Source organism: Benincasa hispida, chromosome 3 (assembly GCF_009727055.1).
Source record: "Benincasa hispida cultivar B227 chromosome 3, ASM972705v1, whole genome shotgun sequence".
In the NCBI taxonomy this organism is placed as follows: Eukaryota; Viridiplantae; Streptophyta; class Magnoliopsida; order Cucurbitales; family Cucurbitaceae; genus Benincasa; species Benincasa hispida.
The window spans coordinates 25,531,712-25,559,366 of NC_052351.1; the positions used below are offsets into that span (position 1 = coordinate 25,531,712).

A 27,655-nucleotide genomic window follows, 5' to 3' on the forward strand; every position below is an offset into this window, starting at 1 on the left:
CCATGCTAATCTGTCCAGCATTTGATCGATGAATGAAAAAGGGAAGTGATCTTTCTTTGTGGCCGCATTCAATTTGCGGTAGTCCATACAGATGCGCCATCCAGTGATGGTCCTTTGCGGTATTAATACATTGTTCTCATTTGGGACTACCGTCATTCCTCTTTTCTTCGACACATATTGCACGGGTCTGACCCACGTGCTATCTGCAATAGGATAGATAATACCTGCATCCAGCCACTTGATAATCTCCTTTTTGACAACCTTCTTCATTGCAGGGTTAAGTCTGCGTTGATTTTCAATAGTTGCTTTGTGGTCGTCCTCGAGACGAATGTGATGCATGAAATACACGGGGCTAATTCCTCTGATGTCAGCGAGCATCCAGCCAATTGCTCGCTCATGTTTCTTGAGAATGCTCATCAACGCATTCTCTTGATCTTCATTGAGCGCAGAGGAAATTATCACTGGCAGCTTCTCATCCTGCCCCAGAAATGTGTACTTCAAATGTGTTGGTAGGGTTTTTAGCTGAAGGGTTGGTGGTTCCACGAGGGAAGGTTGCGTTGTTTTTCTTTCTTCTTTTGGCTCTTCTTCTTGCATTGTGATCGTTCCTTCTTCTTTGTTTGTTTTTGCTACGATTGCATTGCATGCAACTACGGATGCGCTGGCATCCTCTTTTTCACACTCTTCATCAGACTTTTTCTCTTCGATCAAATTCAGGTCATCTCAGAATCTTGTAGATCTTTCTCATCCGAGAATTTCATGGCACGAATTATATTAAATTTGAGCTTCTGCTCGTTTATGCTCAAAGTGATTTCTCCCTTGTGCACATCAATTTGAGCACATCAATGGGTACATCCTTGTTGGCCTCATAATCTAGGATGATGAAGTCAGCTGGCAAAATAAATTTATCAATCATGGTCAGCATATCCTTCACCTTACCTTCTAGATGAACCAGAGATCTGTCAGCCAATTGGAGTGTCACTTATGTGGGCACAAGTTACCCCGCATTTAATTGTCGAAAGATTGACAGTGACATCAAATTTATGCTGACCCCCAAGTCACACAGGGCTTGCCCAATATAGAGCCCTCCCATGGAGCAAGGAATAGTGAAGCTTCCAGGATCGCTCATCTTCAGTAGGATAATAGATTTGAAACTTTGCGTTAATGCCACTGTGGAAAATTTTCCAGCACTTCTCTTCTTAGTTACCATGTCCTTCAAAAACTTGGCATAGGTAGGCATTTCCTCAATTGCTTCACTGAAAGGAATATTAACATGTAATTGTTTTAACATAGACAGGAAGCGTTGGTACTGTACCTCTTCGTTTTTCTTCTTCCTTAGCCTCTGAGGAAAGGTTGGTAACTAAACTTTCACGGTTCCTGTTTCATTTGACTTTGAGGTTGACGCAACCTCGGGTTCTACTGCTTCATTTTCTTTTTCTTCTTCTTGCGTTGCCACAATTTCAGGGTCAATTGCAATGGAAGTTGATTTGTTCCGCTCCTTCTTTTCTCCTTCCATAATCTTTCCACTGCGAAATGTCAGAACCTGACATTGCTCTTTTCCTGATCCCCTGGGTTGCGTGGAAGCTTTGTTGAACTTGGCAACGCCCCTTGCGGTCTACTTTTGAGCTCATTTGCAATTCGAGGTTGTGGATGGATGTAGCCTGACTTTGAAGCACTATCTCGTTTTTCTCTATATATTGCTTCAATAGGCTCTCTAGAGAAGAAGATTGTGTTGGTTGTTGTGAGCTACTTGCTTGGTTGCTCTGTTGACTATTGTTGCATTGGAAGAATCCTGGTGGCCCTTCTTTTTGTGCCACAGATTGAAAATTTTATTGTTGATTCTTCCAAGCAAAATTGGGGTGGTTTCTCCACCCGGGGTTGTAAGTGCTTGAAAAGGGATTATTCTTTACAAAATATACAGACTATGGATTTTGCGGGCAATCTTCCATCGCGTGCCCATCACTATAAGTCGCACACCTTGCGGTGTTTTGACTTATTGCGTTAATTTGCCCACCTTGCGGTGTTGGGTTGCTGATCGCCATTCCTTGAATCAAATTCATTATTGCGATCATTTGGTTTTGTAATGAAATAATGGCCCTGTTATTTGCGTCGGAATCTTTGATTCTCAATCTCTAGTCACTCTCCCTTCAGTCTTCATGGTTCTTGGAGATGCGGTCAAGAATATTCTTCGCTTCTTCGTAAGTTTTGTCAAGCAAACCACCAGCGGCTGCCGCATTGGCAGCGGTCTGTGAAGCAGGATTCAAACCGTGATAGAAAATTTCCATTTGAAGGCAGTCTGGTAGCCTATTATGTGGATAATCTCGAACCAACCTTTTAAACCTCGCCCAAGCATCGCTGAGCGATCGTCCATATCTTGTTCAAAATTAGTAATAAGCTTTCTTTGTCCTGCGTTCTCGGTAGGTGGAAAATACTTTTTCATGAATTTCTCCACTACCTACTCCCAAGAACTAACCTCTCCTGGTTCGAGCGAATAAGCCCATTTCCTAGCCTAATCACAGAGAGAAAATGGGAACAATGTTAGTTGAACTTCTTCAGCAGAGATGTTCGGGAACACAAAGGTATTGCAGATTTCAATAAAACTTCGGAGGTGGGCATGCAGATCCTCGCCACGTCTTCCTCCGAATTGACCTGCAGTCTGGATCATCTGCAGCATCACCGGTTTCATCTCAAATCTGCTTCCGTCGAGGGTAGGCCTTATGATTCCCGGAGAGAAATCATAGAGGTTTGGCGATGCATAGTCCCTAATGGGCCTATTGCAATCGTTTTCCAACAGAATCAGATTCGCCATAACATTATTATCATTTAGTGCTCCACCTCCAGACTGCTCCGCCATCTTTTCTTTGTCGGATTATGGTTGCTGTTGGCGGTCTCGTAGTCTCCTTCGAAATGTTCTCTCAATCTTTGGGTCGTAGTTCACCAGAGATTGAGATTTCTGCAAAGAAATCACAAAAATTACCGTTAACAACTACTTTGTCAAAGTCCCCAGCAACAGCGCCAAAAACTTGATGCATTATTTTATTGAATGGAAATATGGATGATATGCGTTGATGGATTGTGTTGTGCACTCAAGTTTCCCCAGCGGAATTCAAGTGTAAATTCCTTTGAGTTTCCTGGTAAGTCCAGGGTGAACACAGGGACATGTGTAAATAGTTACATTGATAATGTTGTGAAAATTTTGTGGTAACCGAGTAAATAAATAAAGTGTGGGTGTGTTGTTGTGTTGATGAAAAAAAGAAGTAAATAAAGGCGGCGGATTTGAGAAAGATAGTTGCGTTGATAGATGCAATGAGTATGCGATGAACAGGTTGAGAAGGACTTTTAGCTAGCGTTACTCGGGAATGCATCAAACCTTGCGATCATGGTACAACCATGCACAACAAGTCATTTCCCAATATAAATGCGATGCTCCTAAGTCTAGGACGCATGTGTTGAATGCAAAATGTCCATAAAGCTTATCCCTAAGTCTCTACTCTTGTCCTATGCGTTGATGCAAAATGCATGAAAGCAAGGTGACCACATACAATCATACCTTATTGCTAAGATGCATGTGATGCGTTAATAACAAATAGTGCTCATTCCTAAGCGCCTATCTCCCGTTTATGCGTTCTAATCTGGTTCTTCCAAACCTAGATTCTGACCTGACCTTTCCAAGTCTAGATCCTGTCCTTTGACTACCCTCCCGATTATCTCTAATAGACGAATGAAGCATACATAAACAAGATAATCACAAAGATGAAGATTCCCTCGTTATGCTAGCGAACTACTTCTCTACCCATTCAACTAATTTAGCTACTCATGCTTAAATAACAAAGAGTGAACAAATATAGAGAAAGACATTCCATTCTTATAACTGAGTTGATTACAAAATGATAATGGAAAATAAAGATAGAGAGCCTGGTAGCAATTCCTTGCTGACCGAGGCTTTTTACAATGAGTCTCTATTCTGATTTACAAATGTTCCCGCTTCCATAGGCATCGACCCTCTCTCTGTCTTGAAGCTTCCGGTGTTTTTCCAAGCTTGTTGGAGCAATCTATCGGCACACCTTCTTCCTTGCGTCTAGCTTAAAATGGAAGAAAACTATGGGCAGAGGTGTGAACTTGTAAAGTGATGATGTAATCGACTGCTTAACCCCTTCTCTGAAGAATGCACTTGGTATTTATAGAATTTCCATGGTGAAAGGTGGTTTCTCTCTCCCGGTTGTACAGATGGGACAACTTTAATTCCTGACTGATGCATCGGATAATTGTCACCTATAAAGCTGAATGTACTTTGTGACCGTTATCGGCTGTCAACTTAATTTGGATCCGACTGCCGTCAGCTTTCTGTCCCATCTATCTTAATTATCCTTTCACTTAGATGTGCCCACCATGTTGTGCCGGCCAAGTTGTGGTGATTCTTTTTGGGTGAATGTTTGCGAGCATGATCAACGCAAAGCCTTGCAGTGAAGTTGTGCTCGACTAAGGTATTCCTATGATCGCAATCTTTGCATTGCATTAACACATATTTTGCACAAAAATATAAAGATCAACTACTCTAATGCGTTGGACGTGTGCGACTGCAATATTATAGAATTTATGCTTAATGGATGCAATTTAACATATTTCATCAACGTAATCCAACATTGTTTAAGAACTTAGTACTATGATAACGTGCATTTCTGCCCGTTATCACTCTTCTCTATATATTCTTGCTCTGATTTTACTTAAATGGCCCGAGTGAGTTGTGAGATTTCCTTGTCCCAAGCCCCCTATTTATAGGCGTACAAAATCTCGCCCAACCCGACATTTTCTGCTTGGCTGCATGGCCAGTCATCTTCTCCTCCTATTGTCAATGCAGCCCCTTGCCACAATGATATTGAAGTGTCTTCTTTTCCCTTAGCCAATGCACAAGTCCCTCCTTGCATGTATTCTTAGCTGTCCACTTCATTTGCATGAGATCTCTGATTTCCCTAGCTCGCCACATGTCCAGACAAGTTGGTACTTCCGACTTGTCCTCCACGTTCTACCTCATCAATGCATCACCCCTTTAACTTGGTCGCATGCTTGCTTGACCGTACGACTTTAACCTTATCTACCCATAGGTCTCTCATTAACGCACCATTTAGGCCATACTAACGCCCACAATATCGTAAGTCCTCTCTTGACTGTAGACCTTTTTTTCACCTGGCTTACTCCTGGCATATGCGTTCTACCCTTGAAATCTTCCACGCATAGTGCCTGCTCCAGCCCCGTCCTATATGCCCATATACCCTCGGGTATCCTTGGTGCATAGCGTATTACCAACACATACTAATCCTTTGGTTAACCTAAGTCTCAGCTTAATGCCTCACGATTTCTCTTACCATCCCCTAGCCTCTTGTTAAAGCGTACTTCATGACTAACGCTAGCATACCCTTGTTGCTTGCCAACGTCCTTAGTCTCTTGTCCAGGACTAATGCCATTCGACCGTGCAAGTTTTATGTACCACAAGCCTTTGCAACACATAGGCACTTCACCACGTGTCCACCATGGCTTGGCTCATTGTCTAGTTCATCGTGTAGTTCCTCTGCTCATCGCCTAGCTCATCGTCTAGTAATCTCTCGCTGTCACTCATCATCTAACATATAACTTCATCGCAGAGCGTTTGCGTTTATCGCCTAACGCATTACACCCTTCGGTTAGTACGTCCTTCTATCGCGTAGCATCATCGTCTAGCGCCCTCGTCTGTCGTGCAACGCCCCATTGTCTAACGTTTCTTCTATCGTGTAGCGCTCACGCTCATCGTGTATTGCCCGTCGTGTAGTTTTTGCGTCTTTTACCCAACGCTTTCATCGTCTTGGCATCTACACTTATCGTCTAGCGTGTCCGAGCTCATTGTTTAACACTATCGTCTAGTGGTTCTGTCGATCGTGTAGCACCATCACCTTTCGTGTAGCTCCGCATGCAACTACGCGATTGCCCACAACGCTCAACGCCTTGCGCATACTAGTCAGCACGCATGCCCAGTCTTAGTGCCTTGTGCTCATAGTTCTTGCTTTTGCTCCCACTCACGCAGTATCTCAACACCCCCACACATGTGCAACCCCTAGGCAGCACTCCTTGCCATTGCTTCGGCCAACATGCGTCCAACCTTACAAGCTTAATGCAAGGTTGTCCTTGACTTCTATTCTTTTCCTCTTATAACCTCTATAAACTTTGTCCAAACACATGGTTTTGTTTAGTTTCATATTTAACCAAATTTTCCCTAGTTAAGGCTGATCTCAAAGCTACTAAACAAATCTATTTAAAAACTTAGAGTTTTCTTTAACATAAGGTTTAGCTTATATTCAGTTAATTTCTTTACTTTCTTGCTCAAGTAGGGAAATTAAAATTCGGGCTTCACATAGCGGAAGTTGACAACAACCATATAACTATTAAAGAAGTGAATGATTCAAAAGAAACCAGGCAAGGAGTAACTATCTTCGATCGTATCAAGCCTTCAACTACTCGATCTCCAATCTTCCAAAGATTGAGTATGGCCACGATAAAAGAAGAAAACCAATGTCAAATGTCTACTACAACTCGAACTTTAGATTTTAAGAGGCTAAGTATCTTCACATCAAAGAAAGATCGACCTTCAACATCTTCTTTTGATCATCTCAAAACAACAACAGATCAACATAAAGGAAGGATAAAATTGTTTGAAGGCAACATCATTTCATGAAGAAAACAACGACAAAAAGATTCACAGTCGTGTTTCTTCACGCATGAAGAGGAAATTGTTTGTTGATATAAATACATAAAGTTCCTTGATAGTGAAGCCAAGACTAATCATATTGACGAATCTTACAAATAAAGAGATGATCAAAACAATGATGAAATAAGAGCTTCTAAAATTTAAATGTAGAAGCTCTTATCTTAAGAGCCTAAATTGTATGATGCTCCTGGCGCACATGAGCTTAAAAGGTAAACGACCCAAAAAAAATCTCTTTATTGAACTACGTTATGACTTGATCCCTGTCATTTAAAGGGTACGTAGGCAGCTTAAAAGAAACTACAAGTTCAATTCACAAAAATATATATATATATATATATTTGAACTACGTCATGACTTGATCCCTTTCTTCAAGGGTACACAGGCAACTTAAAGAGATTTAAGTTTAGTCCATAAAAAGGGTACCATACTCACCCTACATATGGCGCTACACGACAGATTGAAGATGTTCATCCATGTGGGGGCAACACAACAAAATTGAAGATATTCATCCGTTTAAGGAGTTAACACAGTAAATTAAAAGCACACACTTGGAATGGCGCTTCGCTTCCACTTCAAAGTCAAGTTCAGAGGCTTAACCACTTCCTCTTTGAAGTCAAATTTGGATGTTTCATTTCTTCCTCTTCGAAGTTCAAGTTTGGTGCGACTTCCCTGCTTCCCCTAAAAAATATTCTTCCATGCAGTTTCGCTCCTTCTCTAAAAGTTATTGCTGTTCTGCTTCCTCCACACAGATGTTGGCATTGCTATTTTTTCATCTTCAAATTCGAGGATCAGACTGCTGCTTTGATGGTTGCACTATTGTTTTTATAATTCTAACTTTGATGGTTACATTGATCCCTCTCCATCTCCAAATTCGATGGTTGTACTGTTGCTTCTTCGTCTCCAAGTTCAAGGGTTAAATTGCATGCCCCTCCATCTTCAAGTTTAGAGGCTTCGTCGATGTTCCTCCATCTTCAAGTTTAAAAGCTTTGTTGATTTCCCTCCATCTTCAATTTCAGAGGCTTCTTCAATGTCCATCTACAAATTCGAAGGCTTCGTTGATGCTCCTCTATCTTCAATTGCAGAGGCACCATCGATGCTTTTCCATCTTCAAGTTTAGAGGTCTCATTGATGCTCCATCTTCATGCTCAAGTTTGGAGGCTTTGCAATGCCATCTTCATGCTCAAAGTCGAAAAGTCAAACCTACTGTCAAAGATTCATTGGTGCTTCATCAAACTCAAATGCAGAGCATTCGCCGATGCTTCGTCAAACTTAATTGCGAAGGATTTGTTGATACTTCAAGCTCAAGTACAGAGGATTCATCGATGCTTCGTCAAGCTCAAAGTCGGAGGATTTGCCAATATTTCAAACTTAACTGCAAAGGATTCATCAAGTTTTTAAGCTCAAGTGCAAAGTATTGGCCAACGCTTTGTCAAGCTCAGATGTCGATAATTCATTGATGCTTCGTCAAACTCAAATGTGAAGGATTCATCGATACTTCAAGGTCAAGTGTAGAGGATTCGTCAATGCTTCGTAAAACTTAATTGCGAAGGATTCGTCAATACTTCAAGCTCAAGTGCAAAGGATTGACCAATGCTTTATCAAACTCAGATGTCGATGATTCATCGATGCTTCATCAAACTCAAATGCAGAGTATTCGCCGATGTTTCGTCAAACTCAAGCGCGAAGTTTTCGTCGATGCTCCTCCATCTTTAAGTTCAAAGGCTTCGTCGATGCTTCTCCATCTTCAAGTTCAGAGGCTTCATCGATGCTCCTCCATCTTCAAGTTCAGAGGCTCTGCTGATGCTTTTCCATCTTCAAGTTCAGAGGCTCCGCTGATGCTCCTCCATCTTCAAGTTCAGAGGCTCCACTGATGCTCCTTCATCTTCAAGTTCAAAGGCTCCATTGATGCTCTTCCATCTTCAAGTTCAAGATTGGCGTACATGGACATCTTCCATCTTCAAGATCAAGATCCGCGTGCATGGCTCCGCTTCCATCTTAAAATTCAAGATCGACGTGCATGGCTCCGCTTCCATCTTTAAGTTTAAGATCAATGTGCATGGCTCTGCTTCCATCTTCAAGTTCAAGGTCAATGTATCTAACTCCGCTCCATCTTCAAGTTCAAGGTTAGTGTGCATGGCTCCGCTCCATCTTCAAGTTCATGGTTGGTGAGCATGGCTCGACTCCATCTTCAATGTCTCCATCTACGAAGTCATGACGTGGCTTCACTTCATCTCCAAGTTGATGGCATGGCTTCACTTCATCTCCAAGTTGATGGCGCGACATCGCCTCATCTCCAAGCTGATGGCGCGGCTTCGCTTCATCTCCAAGCTGATGGCGCGACTTCGCTTCATCTCCAAGCTGATGGCGCGGCTTCGCTTCATCTCCAAGCTGATGGCGCGGCTTCGCTTCATCTCCAAGCTGATGGCGCGGCTTCGCTTCATCTCCAAGCTGATGGCGCGACTTCGCTTCATCTCCAAGCTGATGGCGCAGCTTCGCTTCATCTCCAAGCTGATGGCGCGGCTTCGCTTCATCTCCAAGCTGATGGCGCGGCTTCGCTTCATCTCCAAACTGATGGCGCGGCTTCGCTTCATCTCCATCGTTTGGCTCACTTCATCTCACTTCATCTCTATAGTATGGCGTGGCTTGCTTTATCTCTCAAAGTATGGTGTGGCTCACTTCAACTCTCAAAGTAGAGTGTGGCTCACTTCAACTCTCAAAGTATGGTGTGGCTCGCTTCAACACTCAAAGTATGGTGTGGCTCGCTTCAACACTGAAAGTATGGCGTGGCTCGCTTCAACTCTCAAAGTATGGCGTGGCTCGCTTCATCTCTCAAAGTATGGCGTGGGGCTTCACTTCATCTTCACAACTCAAATGCGGTTTCGCTTCATCTTCACAACTCAAGTGCGGCTTCGCTTCATCTTCACAACTCAAGTGCGGCTTCGCTTCATCTTCACATTCAAGTGTGGCTTCGCTTAAGTTTGGTACATTCCACCTCCCTAAAATTCAAGTGCGACATCGCTTCATCACCAAAATTCATGTGAAGCTTCGCTCAAGTTCGTTGCACTCCACCTGTAAAAAAAAAGTGAGGGCAAGTTGTTAAAAAAATGGTGAATTAAAAAAAAATTATGCATAAAAAAAGGAGAGGGCAAATTGCAAAAAGAAAAAATGTTAGATTCAGTTCATTGTTTAAATTTGACTTGTTTCTAAAAGAGAAGAAACAAAAAGTGGGAAAAAAGGTTAAAAAAAAAAGGTAAAAAAAGAAGAAGAAGAAAAACAAAAAATAAAAGAAAAGAAACAAAAATAAAAGAAAAATAAAAGAAAAATAAAAGGGAAAAGAAAAAAAACATGTGAAAAAAATAAAATAAAAGAGAAAAAGAAGAAAATAAAAAAAAAAAAGAATGAAGAAAAGAAAAATATGGAAAAAAAAAGTAAAAGAGAAGAAGAAAAAATGAAAGGAAAGAGAACAAAAAATGAAAAAGAATTAAAAAAAAAAAAGGAAAGAAAAGAGTAATATGAAAAAAAAATGTGAAACAAGAACAAAAAAATGAAAGAAAAAAAGTGTAAAAGAAAATTTTGAATAAGAAAAGGAAATTAAGAAGGAAAAAAAAAACTAAAAAAAGTACAAAATGTTTTGTTAAAAGATAAAACCAAACTTTTGATTAAAAAAAAAATCCTAAATCTTTCTTCTTCTTCTACACATCCACCACCCCCTAAAATCACTCACTTCCCACTAAATCTATCTCTACTATGTCATTCCCTCCCAAGCTCATGTCAGCAGGCCCTATCCTTTTCTCAAGCAAATTAAATCCATACGAATCCACACCATCACCATCCGCGATGGGTGGCTTCATCTCTATGGTGCTAGACTACAGTGACGTCGCAAACAATGGTGGTAAAAGAATTTGCAGAAAAAAATATTGAAAGCGAAGAAAAACAAGGAAGAAGAAAGAAAAATTAAGAAAAGAAAAAAAAATTTCATAAAATGACGAAATTAAAAAGGAAAAAAAAAAAAAAAAAGAAGACTTTGTTCAATTCCTCTCTCACACATCATCTCAACACCATGAGAAACCGACGGTAAAAAAAATCTAATAGAAGCAAAAGTCAATGTCGTCGGTGACCACACATCAAGTGCAACGTAATGTCCATGGGTCCCGAAGGAGATGATCAACCACAAAAGCCTTAAAAAAAGGTGAAAAAAGCATACAGAAGAAATTAGAAAAGAAAAAAAAAATAGGATCAGTCACGAGAGAGTGCTCTGTTTTCATCCATTCGACGAAGCAAAACAAGATGCATAAAAAAAAGCTGAAGAAATAATAAAAAGCTCTTGCAGAAGTTTTCAGATACAATGGAGTTGATTCACTCAATGTAAATTCTATGAGGTTTCTAAGTTCAATTTATAGATGAATAATAAAAAATGGTTAAGATTTAAAAGCCAAATTTGGAGAAAAAGTTAATATTTTAGATTGAACTAAACACATAGCATTTGAGAAGATCTAACAAATTTTTGGTTAAATTGATTTTTTTTTTTTCTTTTTGGGATTTATCCAATTTAACAAAAAAAAAAAAAGGTGGTTCATTGTAGGCAAACTTGAAGGCCCATATTCAACTTTACTAAATAATAATAATAATAGTAATAATAATTTAGGCCGGAATAAGATTTGAATCCTTATTTATCCAAATCTCAAGTTCAAAGTCTTAGATTATCCAAACTTCAAATCAAAATTAGTTTAAGATTGTAATTCTATCCAAATCATATTTTGGATTTCAATCTCCGTTAAAATTCAAATGGGCATATTTCAAATTTTATTTCAATTTCTAGTTCTTATCCTTAGATCCGAATCAAATTGTAGGTAAGATCTAAAACTTCTCTCAAATTAAAATTTGGCTATATTCCAAATTTTGTCCACGTCTTGGAGATATATATAGCAAAGCTTTGCATTATGGAATTCAAAGCTTCTACTTCACTAAATGATGACATTTCTATAAATCTATAGAAAATAAATATTTGTTTAATACTATTTTGGCTCTAAACTTTGAACTTCTTCTATTTTGATCCTTCAACTTTGAAAATGTCTATTTCTAGTCCTCACATTTTTTTGGTTGGTTTGGGTCCCCACGGTTAAGTTCTCTGTTATTAACATGACGGAATAGCGAGGTCGACAACACATAGTTCTCGGTTATTAACTTGACGGAAAAGCGAGGTGGTTCAACACGTACTTCCTTCACCTCCCCCTTCATCCTCGTTAGCAATGTTATCCGCATAGCTTTGTCCTCCTCTACTCTCATTCTTTCCAAGGCCAAGTTCTCTCCTTACAACTCCGACCACCATCACAACTCACCGGAGCTCCATCAGTGTTGGATCAACTCCAATTCATCACCCTCAACAGATCTGAATGAGCGAAAGAGGAGGATTAGAAATGTAATCCCAAAATTACCCAAAAAAAAATGAGTAAATATAAGCAGAAAAATGGGCTATAGTTTATTAAACAAGCTGACAACGCTTTTAGACCCACCATAACGATTTCGTCGACTAGAGCAAAGCAAGCCCAACACTGGATTATATGCTTTGTTGAGTTTACAGCGCCAATACCAGAAATATGACAATTTTTTTTTTCTTAAAAAAATCATGATAATATGAGAAGCACTTCCATGATAATACGAGCAATTGTGCAGTAAGCATGGTCACATTAAAAAGTTTATCTCCCAACAAAGTTAGTTCCATAATCTCGTGATCTCTTTCTATATCTCCATTGAGGTCTTGCCACATTAATAGTGATTTAGATGATTTACTTTATTGTATTGATTATTCAAAAATCATAATTCTGGGGCGTACTTTGTGTATAAAAAATGGTACATTGATCCTCTGCTGCAAATGAAGACAAATAGAGATCTCTCCCTATTTCCCATATGATTTCGTGGCTGCATTTCCCTACTCTTCTAAGTTTTCCTTTTATTTTTTTCCTTTAATCATTGAGTGAGAAGCTATGGTGGATGTTGTTCATGGCAATGGTAGAGGAAGCTGAAATAGAGGAATTAGCAAACAAAATTGAATCTGTCGTTCAATGACATGAGTGACATGGATTGAGGAACTAGAAAATGCTAATTGCCGGTGGTAGCAAAAAGTTAGATGTAAGAGGCGATGATTTCCTAAAAGTTCAGGCTTTTCTGTGAAATCACTGGGTTGTAGGCGACTCAAATGGTAAACATGGTGCCTATTTGCCCTAAAATAATTGGTAATCTAATTTTTCGGTTAAGTATAAATAGAGAAGTAATCGGAGCAACTAAAATAAACATTATATAAAAATTTAAGGAACTAAAACAAACATTATGAATATTGAAGGATCAAAATAGAATAAAATTCAAAATTCACGGACTAAAATAATGTTTAAACCAAAAATATTTTATCTAAATTATAAAAAGTATCTATTTTATTTTTTTCAATAAAAACATGTGTGCATTTGCATGTGGTAAAACATTAATATATTTAAAGATACAAAAGACCAAAATAAAATTTTAACAAATATAAAATGAAAATTTCAAGTGATACACGTGTTTTAGGTGAACTTTTTGTTTATAGTTCGTACATTTTGTCTCCATCTTATAGATATATAGATATAAAGGAAAATGCTTAGATGGGTTGCACCGATCTATGGTGCACCCCAACGTACAACTAATTTATTAACACTTATTTTTTTTAACAGTGATTAAAAATTCTTTTTTTATATATATAGAAAAGGGATGTATTAGTAGTACTCTTTATATACATATAGCAAAGCTCTTTGTATTATGGAATTCAAAACTTCGGCTTCCCTCCTCCACATTTCCTCCACATTTCCAGTTCATGAGCTAAACTTTGGATGGCTAATCTCAAACTCAACACCAAAAATGGGTTTGATTTGGATCATTATTATTATCATTCATCTGCTTGCTCTTCCACTCGTCCTTTGGCAATGGCTGCATAGGATTAACAAAACCAAGAAATTACTGCCTCCTGGTCCTAAAGGTTTCCCCATTTTCGGTAGCCTTCATTTGTTAGGAAAGCTTCCTCATAGAGATCTTCACCGCTTGTCTCAAAAATATGGACCCATAATGCACATGAAACTAGGCCTTGTAAACACCATTGTTGTGTCATCCTCTGAAGCCGCAGAGCTGTTTCTGAAAACCCATGATCTTGATTTTGCAAATCGCCCACCTAATGGGGTTTTAAAGCACATGTATTTTGGCCAAAACAGCATCATAGTTGCAAAATATGGGCCTTATTTGCAGAACGTGCGCAAAATGTTAACTCTGGAGTTGCTTAGCAGCCACAAACTCGATTCATTCAAAGCAATGAGAATGGAAGAAGTTGGGCTGTTGATTGAGGAGCTTCGTGAGGCTGCAAAAGGTGGCATGGTTGTAAATCTTTCTTCCAAAGTATATTCTCTCAATGCAAATATGATATGTCTTATGATCTTTGGGAGGAAATTTGAAGATAAAGAAATTGATGAGAGGGGTTTTAAGGGGGATGATACAAGAGACCTTCAAACTACTTGGAGCTTTTAATTTTGGGGACTTACATTCCTTTTATTGAACCTCTTGATCTTGAAGGATTGATCCGACGTGCAAAATCTGTTCGTAAAGTATTTGATAGGTTTCTTGAAAGGATCATAAATGAACATCTTGAATCCAAGAATAATGATACTAAAGACTTTGTAGATGTCATGTTGGACATTATGGGATCTCAACAAACCGACTACCAAATTGATCGAATCCACCATCAAAGTCATCATGCTGGTAAGTAAACATTTTGAATCATTTTGTTAGATGGTGTTTTGTTGGGCTTATATTGTATAAATATAGTTACTCATTGATATCTTGTTTGCTTTTGATTGTCATTTTGATCTTTATTGCGATCCCTTGAGTTAGTTGTTGACTTGTGTTCTCTTATTTTGGTTCAATAAGAGCCTTGTTATTTTCAAAGCATTATTTACCTAAAAAAAACTAGCAAGTAGACATCTCTCCCCAAGTAATAATTTTTTCAGAAAAAATGTATTTAGGTTATTATTTCTACTTAACGTAGTTTGATGTTGGGTTAGCCACCTCCCCATTTAAGTTTTTAAGTTTCTTTAATTAAAGTAAGAATTTTAGTTCACTTTTTGTTGTTTAATTAATGAGTTAGCTTCTTTTGTGACTTATAAAATTGTTGGGATGTAAGAAAATGAATGCAAATTTTTTTGTTAAAATTTGCTTGATAATAGGATGTTTTGCTCTGTATGGATTCAAGTTTATTCTTACTGTTGTTGTAGCAGCAGCAGCAACAGCAACAGATGGTTCCATTACAAGATACTTACATGCAGAGCAGAGCTAAAGCTCTTCAAAATGTTGAATCCACCATTCATGAATTGAGCAATATCTTCAACCAGCTGGCAACTCTGGTTTCTGAACATGGAGAGATTGCTATCAGGTTCTACCCTTATGCACCTATTTCAGAATTGCTGATAATATAATTACTTTTTTGTTACAAACAAAGCATGAAATGTATATGGCTACAGTATGTCCATTACATTCAGGTTGATCTTGAACCTTAAAGAGTTTAATGTGCTACACAAGATTGAATGGGTCTAAATATAGCCTTCATTAAAACTGGTTAAGTAGTTAACCTATCATAGCTTCTAGATGTATTAGGTTTATTTACCATATATTTTTTCAGAAACGTATGATTCGATGGTTGTTGTAATTGTGAAACTTGGTTCCATCTAATGATGATTTTTCTAAGGGGTTTCCCTCAAGCATGCTTCTATTAGAAAATTGGCTTGTGAGATTTTACTTCTGTTATTAACTTGCTATGATTTAAATTTTCCATTTTTGTTTTGTATATGCATTTGTGTTTTTCTTTTATAAGAAACGAGAGATGCCATTGAAAGAATACTCAAACAAAGAGAGATATCATTGACAGAGGACTCAAAGAAAGAAAAATCTATAGGCTTTGGGGATGAGGAATCGTGAATCCCCAAGCCTAAAAAGAGGAGTAAAACAAGTTCTCCAACCTAAATTATTGATTTCTGTAAAAGAAAAAAATCTATTTTAAAAAAAGTCAATAAAATAGACAAAAGAGAGTAGCCTGGCAAAGATATTACACTTCTTGTGCTTAGTAATAAATGGGAGGAACAAGCTCCTGACATTACTTATATATTTTGATGCGGAGAAATAGGATGAAAATGTTGGATATTCTTGCTACTTTTTGTTCATTTTTCTTTATGATTGTTAAAACTGGAGCACAAGAGGTGAGGCTTTATTAGTTGTATATTTCAGATGAATGATTTGGTAATCTACCTGTATGGTGTATCAGAATAACCAATGGATCTGGAAACTGGAAAGTATATATAGGCATTCCATCTTAAAACTGAAACTGAAACTTTAAATTTGATTGATGAAAATTACAAGAGAGAGAGAAATAATGTTATAACATTGTCATTGGGTCATGTTTCATGTTTATGCTGAAAGCCTGTACTAATTTCAGCCATTCAAGTCTTATGGTAACGTCTCAACTTATGATTATCTAGGTTGCAACCTCACGGAACTCTACTGAGTGTTTTGCCTTGCAATCCAGCTCTTCTGTTTTCTCTTGGCATGGAAACCAAAGTACTTTTGAGCAGCAACAGTTAGCTGGCAAAAGTTGCAGAGTTTCTAAGGGTAAGGTCTCAAACATTTTATCCATTTATATCTATATCTATATCTATCTATATATATATATATATATATATTTGAATGGATACAATCTTCCGTTGCATATGTTATGCTTACGCCCAAACCTTTATTATTTGTGATCCTTTGAACAACAGTGGTCAGACAAAGATGCCTATAACCAGACACTGCTGAAGCTGGGGGGTCTGTTAAAAAAGAATTATGAAGGGATCCATACTTACCAAGTGGAGAGGGACAGTAAACTCATAATGTTTGTAAAATCATAATCTTTGTATTACTTGTAATTTGTGTTTTCAAGGCCTGAATTATTGTACGCCTTTTAAATTATAATTCTATAGCAGAATTTGCAGATTAAATGTAATAGATTTACAATCCATATATGAATAATATATCATAGCCATAGCGTTCGATGATGATGTATCATATTATACTTTTTTACCGAAAAAATGGATTTGGCAAGGGAACTTTAAAAAATCGACATTAAAGGTAACCGACATTAAAGGGCTTTAATACACTATCTTAATGTCGATTGCCAACTGACATTAAATCCCTTTCATGTCGGTTTAAAACCGACATTAAAGCCCGAATTTCTTATAGTGCACTCGTACCGCATCAGAACCCTCCATCAGACCCTTCTTCTCCTCAACAATAATCTTTACATTTTTCTGCGGCCATTCTGTATTTTTATTCAATTCATTATTTTTCTAAGTTAACGAAATTCTTTGATTCTTTGTATAGGCCAACAAATTTTGTATTGCATTAATTTTTAATTATTTGTATACTTAGATAATATTCAATACAATTGAGTAAATATTCTCTCTATTTGCCTGTGCCTTTTTCTTTATCATCCTTTGTCAACTTTGCGATATTCTTAATCTTTCTTTTTGCGTTATTCATTGCGCTGCCACGATAATATGCATTCACTTAGAAAAATTTACCATACTTTGTAATTTCTAACTAACACTTAGTTAATTCGTAGCTTAGCAATACTCTACCGTTTATCTTTCAAAATTCTGCTCAAACCTTCTTTTTGAAATTTTGTCTAAGTGCTTGTCTATTCTGTCCAAACAACACAATGAGAACCTTGCGCATCTCTAAATTTGGGGGTGGGGAAGGTCTGAGCAGATGAGATCAAGAGTATGCGACCATTAAGAAAAATGCAATGCATTAATTTTTCATCTTAAAAAAAAACATTATGTCAACTCCAATGTCAGCGCAAGGGAAAACTAAAAACATTCCCAAACTGATAAGAGTTAGTTGTGAAAGGAACCTGCTCGTAGTTGGATGTTCGCATGACACCCGTGGGAGAAAGCCAAAACGAAGGTGGGTTTCCAAGAACAATGCAATATGAAAAGAGAAAAATGCAAAAGAAAAATAAAAGAATGCAAGAGACTACTCCTCTGAAATTCATGAGTTAAAGTTGAAATTGGCACACAACCATGGTTGGATGTTCGCATGACACCCGTGGGAACAAGCCAAAACGAAGAGTGTAACCATGACCAACAGTCTCTAAATAAATGAACGCAAAGTTTGACCACCGCATATGGACGCATCAAGTTATTTTGACAAGAAGAGGTAAACATTCTTTTTAAAACTAGAAAAGCATTTTTGAGTAGAAATTTGTAGTATAGAAGAATAAAGTAGGGCTTTGGTATGAATTAGCAAGGATAGAAGGAAATTTCGTTGTTAAGTAATATGCCTAAGTGGAGCATTCGGAGCAACCAATCGACGTAAAAATTTAGGATAGGAATTGAGCATTATTGCCTTAGTCGAAGATATGCTTGAGGACAAGCATATATCTAAATTTGGGGGTGTGATAACTTGTAGAAATACAAGTTATTTATACTGCTTTATTTAGATATTGCGGTTAAAAGAGATGAAAGTTGCGTCAGTTGTAGAGAAATTAGCTAAGAAGTACAAGAATTATAAATTGTCATAAATACACCCACTAACACTATTGTGATGGTATAAAAGAATATTTCAAGTTTGTTTTGCAGGAAATCCAGTCACTGTATGCGCTCATGGCTTAAGAGAGAAAGATTAACGCATCTACATCACATTGCACCCATCACTCAGAAATGAATAGACAATCAACGCAATGACGGCGCATGCGACAATGATCCAGAGCTGAACTTCAATCGCATGCGATAATAAAAACAACAGCACATGCAGGCACACGATCGAAAGATGAAAATGAGCAACGTAATCACGGAGGATTTTGACACATGTACAACTAACCGTTGTGCATCTTTGGTGGATTGATTGCATAACAGAAGGAATATTTATTCCACCATTATCGAAATTTCCATAACAATAAAGTGGGGACTACAAGTCAGAGAATCAAAGCAAATCTATAAATACCCTCAAAGAATTCACCGAAAAGATATACTTGATACGAGGGATAATTGATACGAGGCTATTGAGAGAGAGACTGATCTGAGTGCTGATCGGAAAAGATCCAGAAAGAAAAGAGACAAGGTTCCGAAAGTGAGTCTCAGAGGCGATCATTCCAATTATCCCCGCGTAAAGTCGTTACCTAGATTTAATTTCTCTACTTGTTGGCGCAAGCTAAGAATGGAAGCTTCATCCTTCCATTCACTCCATCTACGCCGGAAAGCAAATCTTCCATCCAGATCGATGTCAAGACATTGGCACTCTTCTGTATCTGTTTCTAACTCTTATTCATCAATTGTATTTACTTCTTAGTTTTAAATCATTCACAACCATGTATCAGATGCTTGATTTTATATTGCTTTCTCCACCGATGTTTCTTAATCCCATGGTGATTTAATATGAATTAAACAAGTAACTTAATCTGTGCTAAAGAAATAAATTATGTTAGCTAAAGCATGCCTAATGGCAATCTTCACCTGCGAGAGTAGAAGTGAAGATGTCCTTCTGATCCTGTCGAAAGAAGGTTAGAGAAATGCATTAACTAAAGCAAGAACGTTTACTTCCAAAGATGGAAGCAACCTTGCGTTCACTACGTTCGTCCCTATTTCACCACAGAGATGTGGGAAACGCGACCGATCACCGAGAGGTGTACGCCAAGGAAAAGCGGAACCGTACTTATATCTTCGACGCAATTAAGGAACTTGCGATGTTTATATTAATTATCCTTTCTCTTTCTGCTTCACACATAAGCCTTGCCACCGCATAATACGATCTTTGTATAATATTCACAGTTAGTCTCAACCTCGGTATCTTGTATCATGTAACCTGTATCTTGTATCAACATAGCTTAGGTTTATTTTATCGCACGTTACTTTTATTGTAATTTACTTTATTATCGCATTTTCATCGCTTATCTTTACTTTACTGCACAATTTACTTTATTGCATGTACAAACCACACTTTTATTGAATTGAAAAACCCCCGGTTGCATATATTACGAACATAACACAATCAACCTAAAACAATCCCTGTGTTCGACCTTGGATCACTCCGAGAAACTTGCGAACTTGTGACAATGCATAGCATACTACAACCATATCGTTAATAACGCATACATCTAAAAGTAGTATCGCATATCATCGCAATCATCCATGCGTTATATGACATAAGATAATAAATTTTATTCATTCATATTCATATTTTTCCACATGCTTAAAATAAAAGCATCAATTTTTATGTCAACAAGCTTAGATTAAATTTTATGCATTACAAGTTTATGGATTAAAATTATGTCAACAAGTTTATGGCATCATCGCAAAATTATGCGTATCAACGGTCGTTATAAATAAAAGTGACTATTTTCATGGTCTAGTCTATATGCAAATTCATTGCATAGGATGCCCCCATTCACATGTCTCTACATGAATGATTTGTGGATCACATCATTTGTATTACCTACAAAATGAGCCGCAGCCAATAGTGTTACCTAGATGAGATACCCAATTTCATCCATATACTTATTAGACCATTTAGGTTATATACTATTAACTTGCTCCTATTTATGTTACCACATAAAGTTAAAGTATTCACACTATAGACATGGATATGTTTATTAGTTTTTCATTATAGGATGCAAAATCAAAACTTTATTGAATAAATTACTCAATAATATTTATTGATAAATAGAATGTTTAACACGAACTGCGAGTTCTAGGACATCCCAGCAATCTCCCACTTGGACTAAAACTCCAGTGAGAACAAATATATACAATACAATGTTGAGAAACATAAAGGGAAAATACAATAAACTAGGGCATCTTTAATACCATAGATATTCTCCCACTTGCCCTAGATTACACTACTTGGAGTCCTAGTTCAATCAGGTGGCCCTCGAACACTTTAGCCAAGAGGGCCTTTATAAATGGATCAGCAAGGTTGTCCTCAGAGGATATCTTTGTGACGATCACATCTCCTCGGTGTACGATCTCTCTGATAAGATGGTACTTTCTCTCAATATTTTTTCCACATTTGTGACTCCTTGGTTCTTTCGAGTTGGCAACAACACCACTATTTGGCAACAACACCAATATTGTCACAATATAGTGTGATAGGTAGGTGCATATCTGGAACTACTTCCAAATCAACCAAGAATTTGTGTAGCCATACTGCTTTTTTAGCTGCTTCACATACAACCACGTATTCTGCTTCCATTGTGGAGTCAATGATACAACTTTGCTTAATGCTTCTCCAAACTATAGCTCCTCCATGGAGAGTGAAAACTGATCCTGAAGTAGATTTCCTTGAATCTTCATCAGTCTGAAAATCAGAATCAGTGTATTCTGTGAGGATCAAATCCTTAGGTTCATACACAAGCATATAGTCCCTCGTTCTCCTTAGATACTTGAGGATGTTTTTTATAGCAGTCCAATGACTGTGTTTTGGATTGGATCGAAATCTGCTAACGATTCCAACTGCAAAGAATATGTCAGGGCGTGTACATAACATTACGTACATCAAACTCCCAACTGTAGATGCGTATGGAATTCTTGTCATTTTCTCAACATCTTGAGGTGTCTTAGGACACTGTTCCTTTTACAAATGAATTCAATGTCTAAAAGGTAACATACCTCTTTTAGAATTTTACATATTATATTTTGACAACATCTTGCCAATATAAGATGTCCGAGATAGTGCTAGAGTTCTATTCTTTCGATTCCAAAAGATCGTTATTCCTAGAACGTATTGAGCATCACCCAAATCTTCCATTTGGAATTGTGTTGCTAACCATCTCTTTACGTCAGCAAGGAAAGTGGTCTCATTCCCAATGAGCAAGATGTCATCAACATAAAGAACTAAGAATGCTACAGTCTTGTTGGCTATCTTCTTGTATACATAAGGTTCGTCAACATTCTATTCAAAGCCATAAGAATTTATCGCAGTGTCAAACCTTATATTCCAGGATATTCATGTTTGTTTCAATCTATAAATGGATTGTTTAAGCTTACAGACTTTCTATTCCTGTCCTTTTTCGATGAAACCTTCTGGTTGAGATATAAAAATACTTTCATCAAGATAGTCGTATAGAAAAGCTGTCTTGACATGCATTTGCCATATTTCATAGTCATAATATGTGGCAATGGAAAGAAGTATTCTTATTGACTTTATCATGGCAACAGGAGAAAAAGTTTCTTCACAATCAACTCCATCTCTTTGGGTAAAAACTTTTGCCACGAGTTTGGCTTTATAGGTTTTCACCTTGCCAGTTTGATCTCGTTTCCTCTTGTAGATCCATTTGCAACCTATAAGTGTAACCCCATGTGGTTCTCTACAAGTTTCTAGATAGAGTTGAAGTATATAGACTCCATTTAAACGTCCATGGCTTTTATCCACTATTCCCTGTCAACATCTCCCATTGCCTTTTTAAAAGTTAATGGATCTTCTAAACCATCATCCTGTATGATGTTTTAAGCATCTGTTAAGCCCATATAGTATTCAGGTTGTTGAATAACCCTCCCACTACATCGAGGCATCCTCAACTCTTAGGATGGACGTGACGGGTCAACAACAGTTGTTGATGGACCAGCTTGATCAACATCTCTTGTTGATATTTCTGTATCATATTTGGTTATTTCTTGCAATATTAGTTTACTATGAGGTAGATGCTTTTTTATATGATCTTCTTCCAAGAATGTAGCTTTTTTTATACAAATACTTTGTCTTCTTGGGGATCATAGAACAATCTTCCTTTTGTTTCTTTGGGGTATCCTACAAAAAGGCGTAATTTCGAACATGTTTCCAATTTCTTAGGATTATGTACCAACACGTGTGCTGGACAACCCCAGATACGGAAATGACGTAAACTAGTTTTTGTCCTTTCCATAATTCATACGGCGTTTCTAAAATACTTTTTGAAGGAACAACGTTTAGAATAAATTCTGCAGTTTGTACTGCATAACCCCAAAAGGATTGAGGTAACTGAGCATAACTCATCATTGATCGGACCATGTTTAACAATGTTCGATTTCTCCTTTTTGTCATTTTTTCCTCAAGACATGATTCACATGGAGGTATTAAACTATCTTCTAATTGATTTAAATGACTGCTTTTTACCAATCTCTCAATCCTGTTGAGATTAATGTGACCAAGTTTGAGGTGCCAAAGATAGGTATTAGGAGAAATTTTCCGTTTCTTATTTGAGTCTTAGCCGTTTTAAACATCTCTATATTTAGAATGACTTCCACTTTAGTTGGTTTTAATATGTACAAGTTATTTTCGTGTCTTGCAGAACAAATATGAACACCTCTTGAATAAACAAACACTTCATTATATTCAAAAGATATTATGTACATATTTTCTAGTAGACAGAAAATGGATATTAAGTTTTTTTTCATCTTAGGTACATAATATACATTCCTAATTAAGATAAAAGACTCTCCAAAAAACAGCTTGACATCTCCCACTACATGAGCTGAAATGACTTCACCTGTTCCCACTTTGAAAGTTATTTCTTATTCAGAAAGTTCACTCCAAGAACTAGTTTCCTGTAGAAAAGTGTAAACATGATTAGCAGTGCCTGAATCCAATATCCAGGTATGGTGAGTATTCTCAACTAGACATGTTTCAACTACTAGTAAATCAGATTTACCTTCTTTTTCCTTCTCCACTTTCTTTTCAGCCAAATACTTTGGGCAGTTATGCTTTCAGTGCCCATCTTCTCCACAATGGAAACATTTTCCTTTGGGAGTTTTGTTTTTTTTCTTAGCAGTGATTTTCTTTTTTCCCTTTTCCTTTCTTCTTCATTTGTATGGATTTATCTTTTAAAGAAGAAGGAACAAACTTTTTGTTATCAGTGGGTCTAGTTCCAAACGTTGACCCCTTAAAAAACTTCTTAGGTTTAGAAATAACATTTATTTCTTTCTCCTTCAGTTTCATCATAGACTGATATGTCTGTAACTCGTTCAACAATGTGGTCAGATTATAAGTAATTTTGTTTATAACAACATTGATTCTGAATGGCAGATAATTCTCCTGGAGAGATTCCAATATTATACTTACTTGACTTGTTTCATCTATCATCGCCCTATGAGCCTCAACAACATTAAAATGGACCATCATATCGAGAACATGTTCTCTAACGTTGGTTCCATCTTTCATGCGAGTAACATAGATATACTTAATGGTTTCATGTCGAACAGAGGATGACGGTTGCCCGAACATCTCCTGAAGCGACACCATTATCTCGTGGGCGATGGGTATTACTGCATGTTTCTTATTAAGTACATTAGATATACTTGTTAAGATATAGGCCCGAGCTTTCTCATTAACCCTTACCCATCGATCATAGATATCCCAAACATTTCAGTTCGCTGTTGTACTGGGAACCGGAGGACATTCCTTCGTTAACACAAACCTCAAATCATCCACAACTAACATTGTATTGATGTTGGATTTCCAGTTTCAATATCCTTCACCGTTAAATTTATCGAAAGCTATCAATTATATAATTGAATTGGACATTACTGAAACATTTTAAACAAATTCTATTAAACAATTATGCATCTAAATCAAATTTTAGCAAAAGAATAAAGTACCCAATAAATCTTTATCTATTTGCAACGATACTTTAGTGATTTAGAACAATTGTTATCGAGGGGCAATCAAGAATTCCTTCACTGAAGCAAGACAATTCTTGACCAAATACTATATCAGAATAACTCTTTACTCCTATAGTTCTTTTCATTATCGTTTTCAGTCAAGATCTTTACTAAAATTAGTAATTCTTGTAAGTGTAACCTGCCATTTTCAGAATTTTATAGAACGGTATGAATATGCCCCCGAGATTGAAGACAATACCCAAGACGGAACTATAAGACTCTATTCATTTACTAAAGCCTAGGTTGTTCCGAATTGTATGCTACAACCCTCCGAGCAGATCGCCGTGGTTAACGACCAGCTAGTGCTGCCTAAAAACGACAACAGGTGCAACATAAGTATCTCATAGTTCAAACTAATGGAGGAGACCATAGGACAATGTTGGCACATTTTCTTCACCCACTTACTATGAACTACTTCCCTCATTAACCTTGTTATTGGCCCATGCAAACACTTTCCGAATGGAGAAGTCGTGGTAAAAGCGACACGAAACCGAACATGGATCTCACATTGTGAACTCTTGAGGACGTGATCACTAATAACTATATATCAAATATATTGTTAATCTCCCATTGAAGTGTTTTATATGTTTGGGTATCTATTTACTTAGGTACAAAATGACTAAATTTAAACAACCTAAGGCTATATCATTTTTATCCAAGTATAATAATTATATTTGGATATTTCCCTACGATGTCTAAGTGTTTAAACCAGTTTTAAACCTTACATCGTTCACGAGGCTCATAAAATCAGTTAACAATACTCAATCTTTCGGTCATAATCCCCAAGTAGGAGGTGTTCCATAAACCGTCAACTTAAGTACCCCCAGCCTTCGACAGGTTTATGAACCGATTTGAGTTTGTAACCAAATTTTATAAGGAAACAATCTATTTTAACGATTAAAACTAGTTGTTAACCTAAGTGAGTATGTAGTTTTTCTTCGTTATGGATTTTAAACGTCTAACCCAATTTTATAACAGCTTACAAAATTTTAGACATGCTAAACATCTACAACATACAACAAATGCATTCATATCTAACATATCAATTGTATTAAATAAAAGAAACCCTAATATGCATACTATATATTATAACATTTTATAACATACTTTCAATGCATGTAACATGCTTCCTACGGTGGAGTTTTAAATCTACATGGCATATTATATCTATATACATGATTTATCTAATTATTATATACATTATATGCATAAACAATTAAACACAAACTGATATAGTTTTAGTTTTGGCATAAACAAACAAATAAATGCCTAATTATTACCAAAAAACTTCAAAACCACTTTTGAACCGCTTGAACCGCTCCAAACTAAACCCAAACCATTTGAACCAGACCAAAAAAGTCTGAACCGAACCAGCAAAGTCTGAACCAAACCAACTAAAAACCTTTTGAGGCTTAACCGAAAAGGACCTTGAGAAAAAATCGGTCAAATCGCCTACTCTCGCTCCATGCTCGAAATCTCGCTAAGGCTCATCGTCAAGCATTGACCACTATTGTCTAGTGCGATCATATCGTCGTGTAGCACCATCGCATTGCGCCTTCCAACTATCGTGCATCATCATTGTCTAGTGCCAGACAAAGCTACACGATCGCCTAGCGTCTGCCAATTATCGTTTATCCATCATCTAGCACCGGACAAAGCTACACGATCGTTTAATGCTATCGTATAGCGAATGAAAAAGCTACACGATCGTATAGTGCTATCGTATAGCGCTGGACAAAGCTACATGATCGTGTAGTGCTATCGTATAGCGTCAGACAAAGCTACACGATCATTTACCGTTTATACCTCAACGATGATATTTGAGCAGAAGCTGAAAAACTAGAATCTGCAGCTCGACCTTCTTCACTTTTTTCTTCAATTACATCTTAATTTCAACTCTAATGACTCCAAATAAATTACAGACTCTTGAGAACACATATAAGCTCATGAATCAATAGCTAATTACAAATTTAATCAAGAAATCAAAGGGAAATTAAATGCCAAAACTCAGAAAACCATATAAGTGCACCATGTTCATATAACTCATGAAAAACACCCACCACATCAAAATTAAACCAAATTGAGTGCTTAAATGATGCTCTGATACCAATTATAAGAGTATATAAGCATGCAGTGGAAGCAACAAGGATCAATAAGCATTCTAATTCATTAATTACAGCAATAACTAAAGTATGCTCATCTAACACAAGAGGATGTGAAGCCATTCCTTTGTAGAACTCCTCGAAGTCTTGATTCTCAGCTGTAATTTTCTCCGAAATTTGCTGTGAACCACCTCAAAATATTCCCCATCATACTCTTGGAGCTTTAGAAATGAGTTGTAGGACTCAAAAACAACTTGAACGAAAGGAAACTTGGAGAGAAGCTCACTGCTACAACCCACTTGAAGAACAATTTCTTTAGCCTGAATTTTTCTATAAAAACTCTTTAAATACAGGATTTCAAAAAATCAATTTGATTGCATGTTTACTCTAACATGAACAATGTGGCACCACACCCTCTCCTGGTTCGAGAGGGGTTAGGTTATAGTTGGATTATAACTTATTATTCATTAGAGGGGTTAGTGGTACTTAAAGAGTTAGATATAACTATAAGGGTAAAATGATAATTTTGGCCTATCTGTATTTACGAGCAATTTGTGAAGGGTCGATGCACTTTTGATTGTTTATACCAATGGACACAAAAATATATATGTAGTGCGAAGAGTGCAACTATCGGTCTTTAGTGAAGTGAACGACGGTTAATGAAAGTTTATTAATTTAATCAAAGAGTTTGATTAATAAATCGAGTATCATTGGAGCTTCAAACTATAGGTCCATAAAGCACCATCGTTAGCTCATTTGGGATAAGTGAGAATTGAATTAATTTGGATTAATTTTAATTGTTCAAATTAATAAAGGGAATTTATTATATAGATATAATTATGAGATATAATATAAAAGTTTATTTGAGAGAAAAATAATTATTTGAATGTATTCAAATATTAATATGAATTTGATCCATATTAAATATTATTGACTAAATGAGAGAATGTGTTTTGTTTATTGATGACATGCAGAAATACATGTCATCTTAGGCCTTTTATTTAGAATTATGAGGGCTGTTAAACAGAATATGCGGCAATTATGTTAGGAATTCATGAGAAAATGAGTTTGCGGTGTTCAACATTGAG

General features: G+C 37.0%; 1 pseudogene; it reads left to right on the forward strand.

The window, feature by feature from the left end:
* The first annotated feature begins 13,618 nt into the window (after nucleotides 1–13,618).
* On the forward strand, nucleotides 13,619–15,080 carry LOC120073507 (annotated as a pseudogene).
* The last annotated feature ends 12,575 nt before the right edge of the window (nucleotides 15,081–27,655 follow it).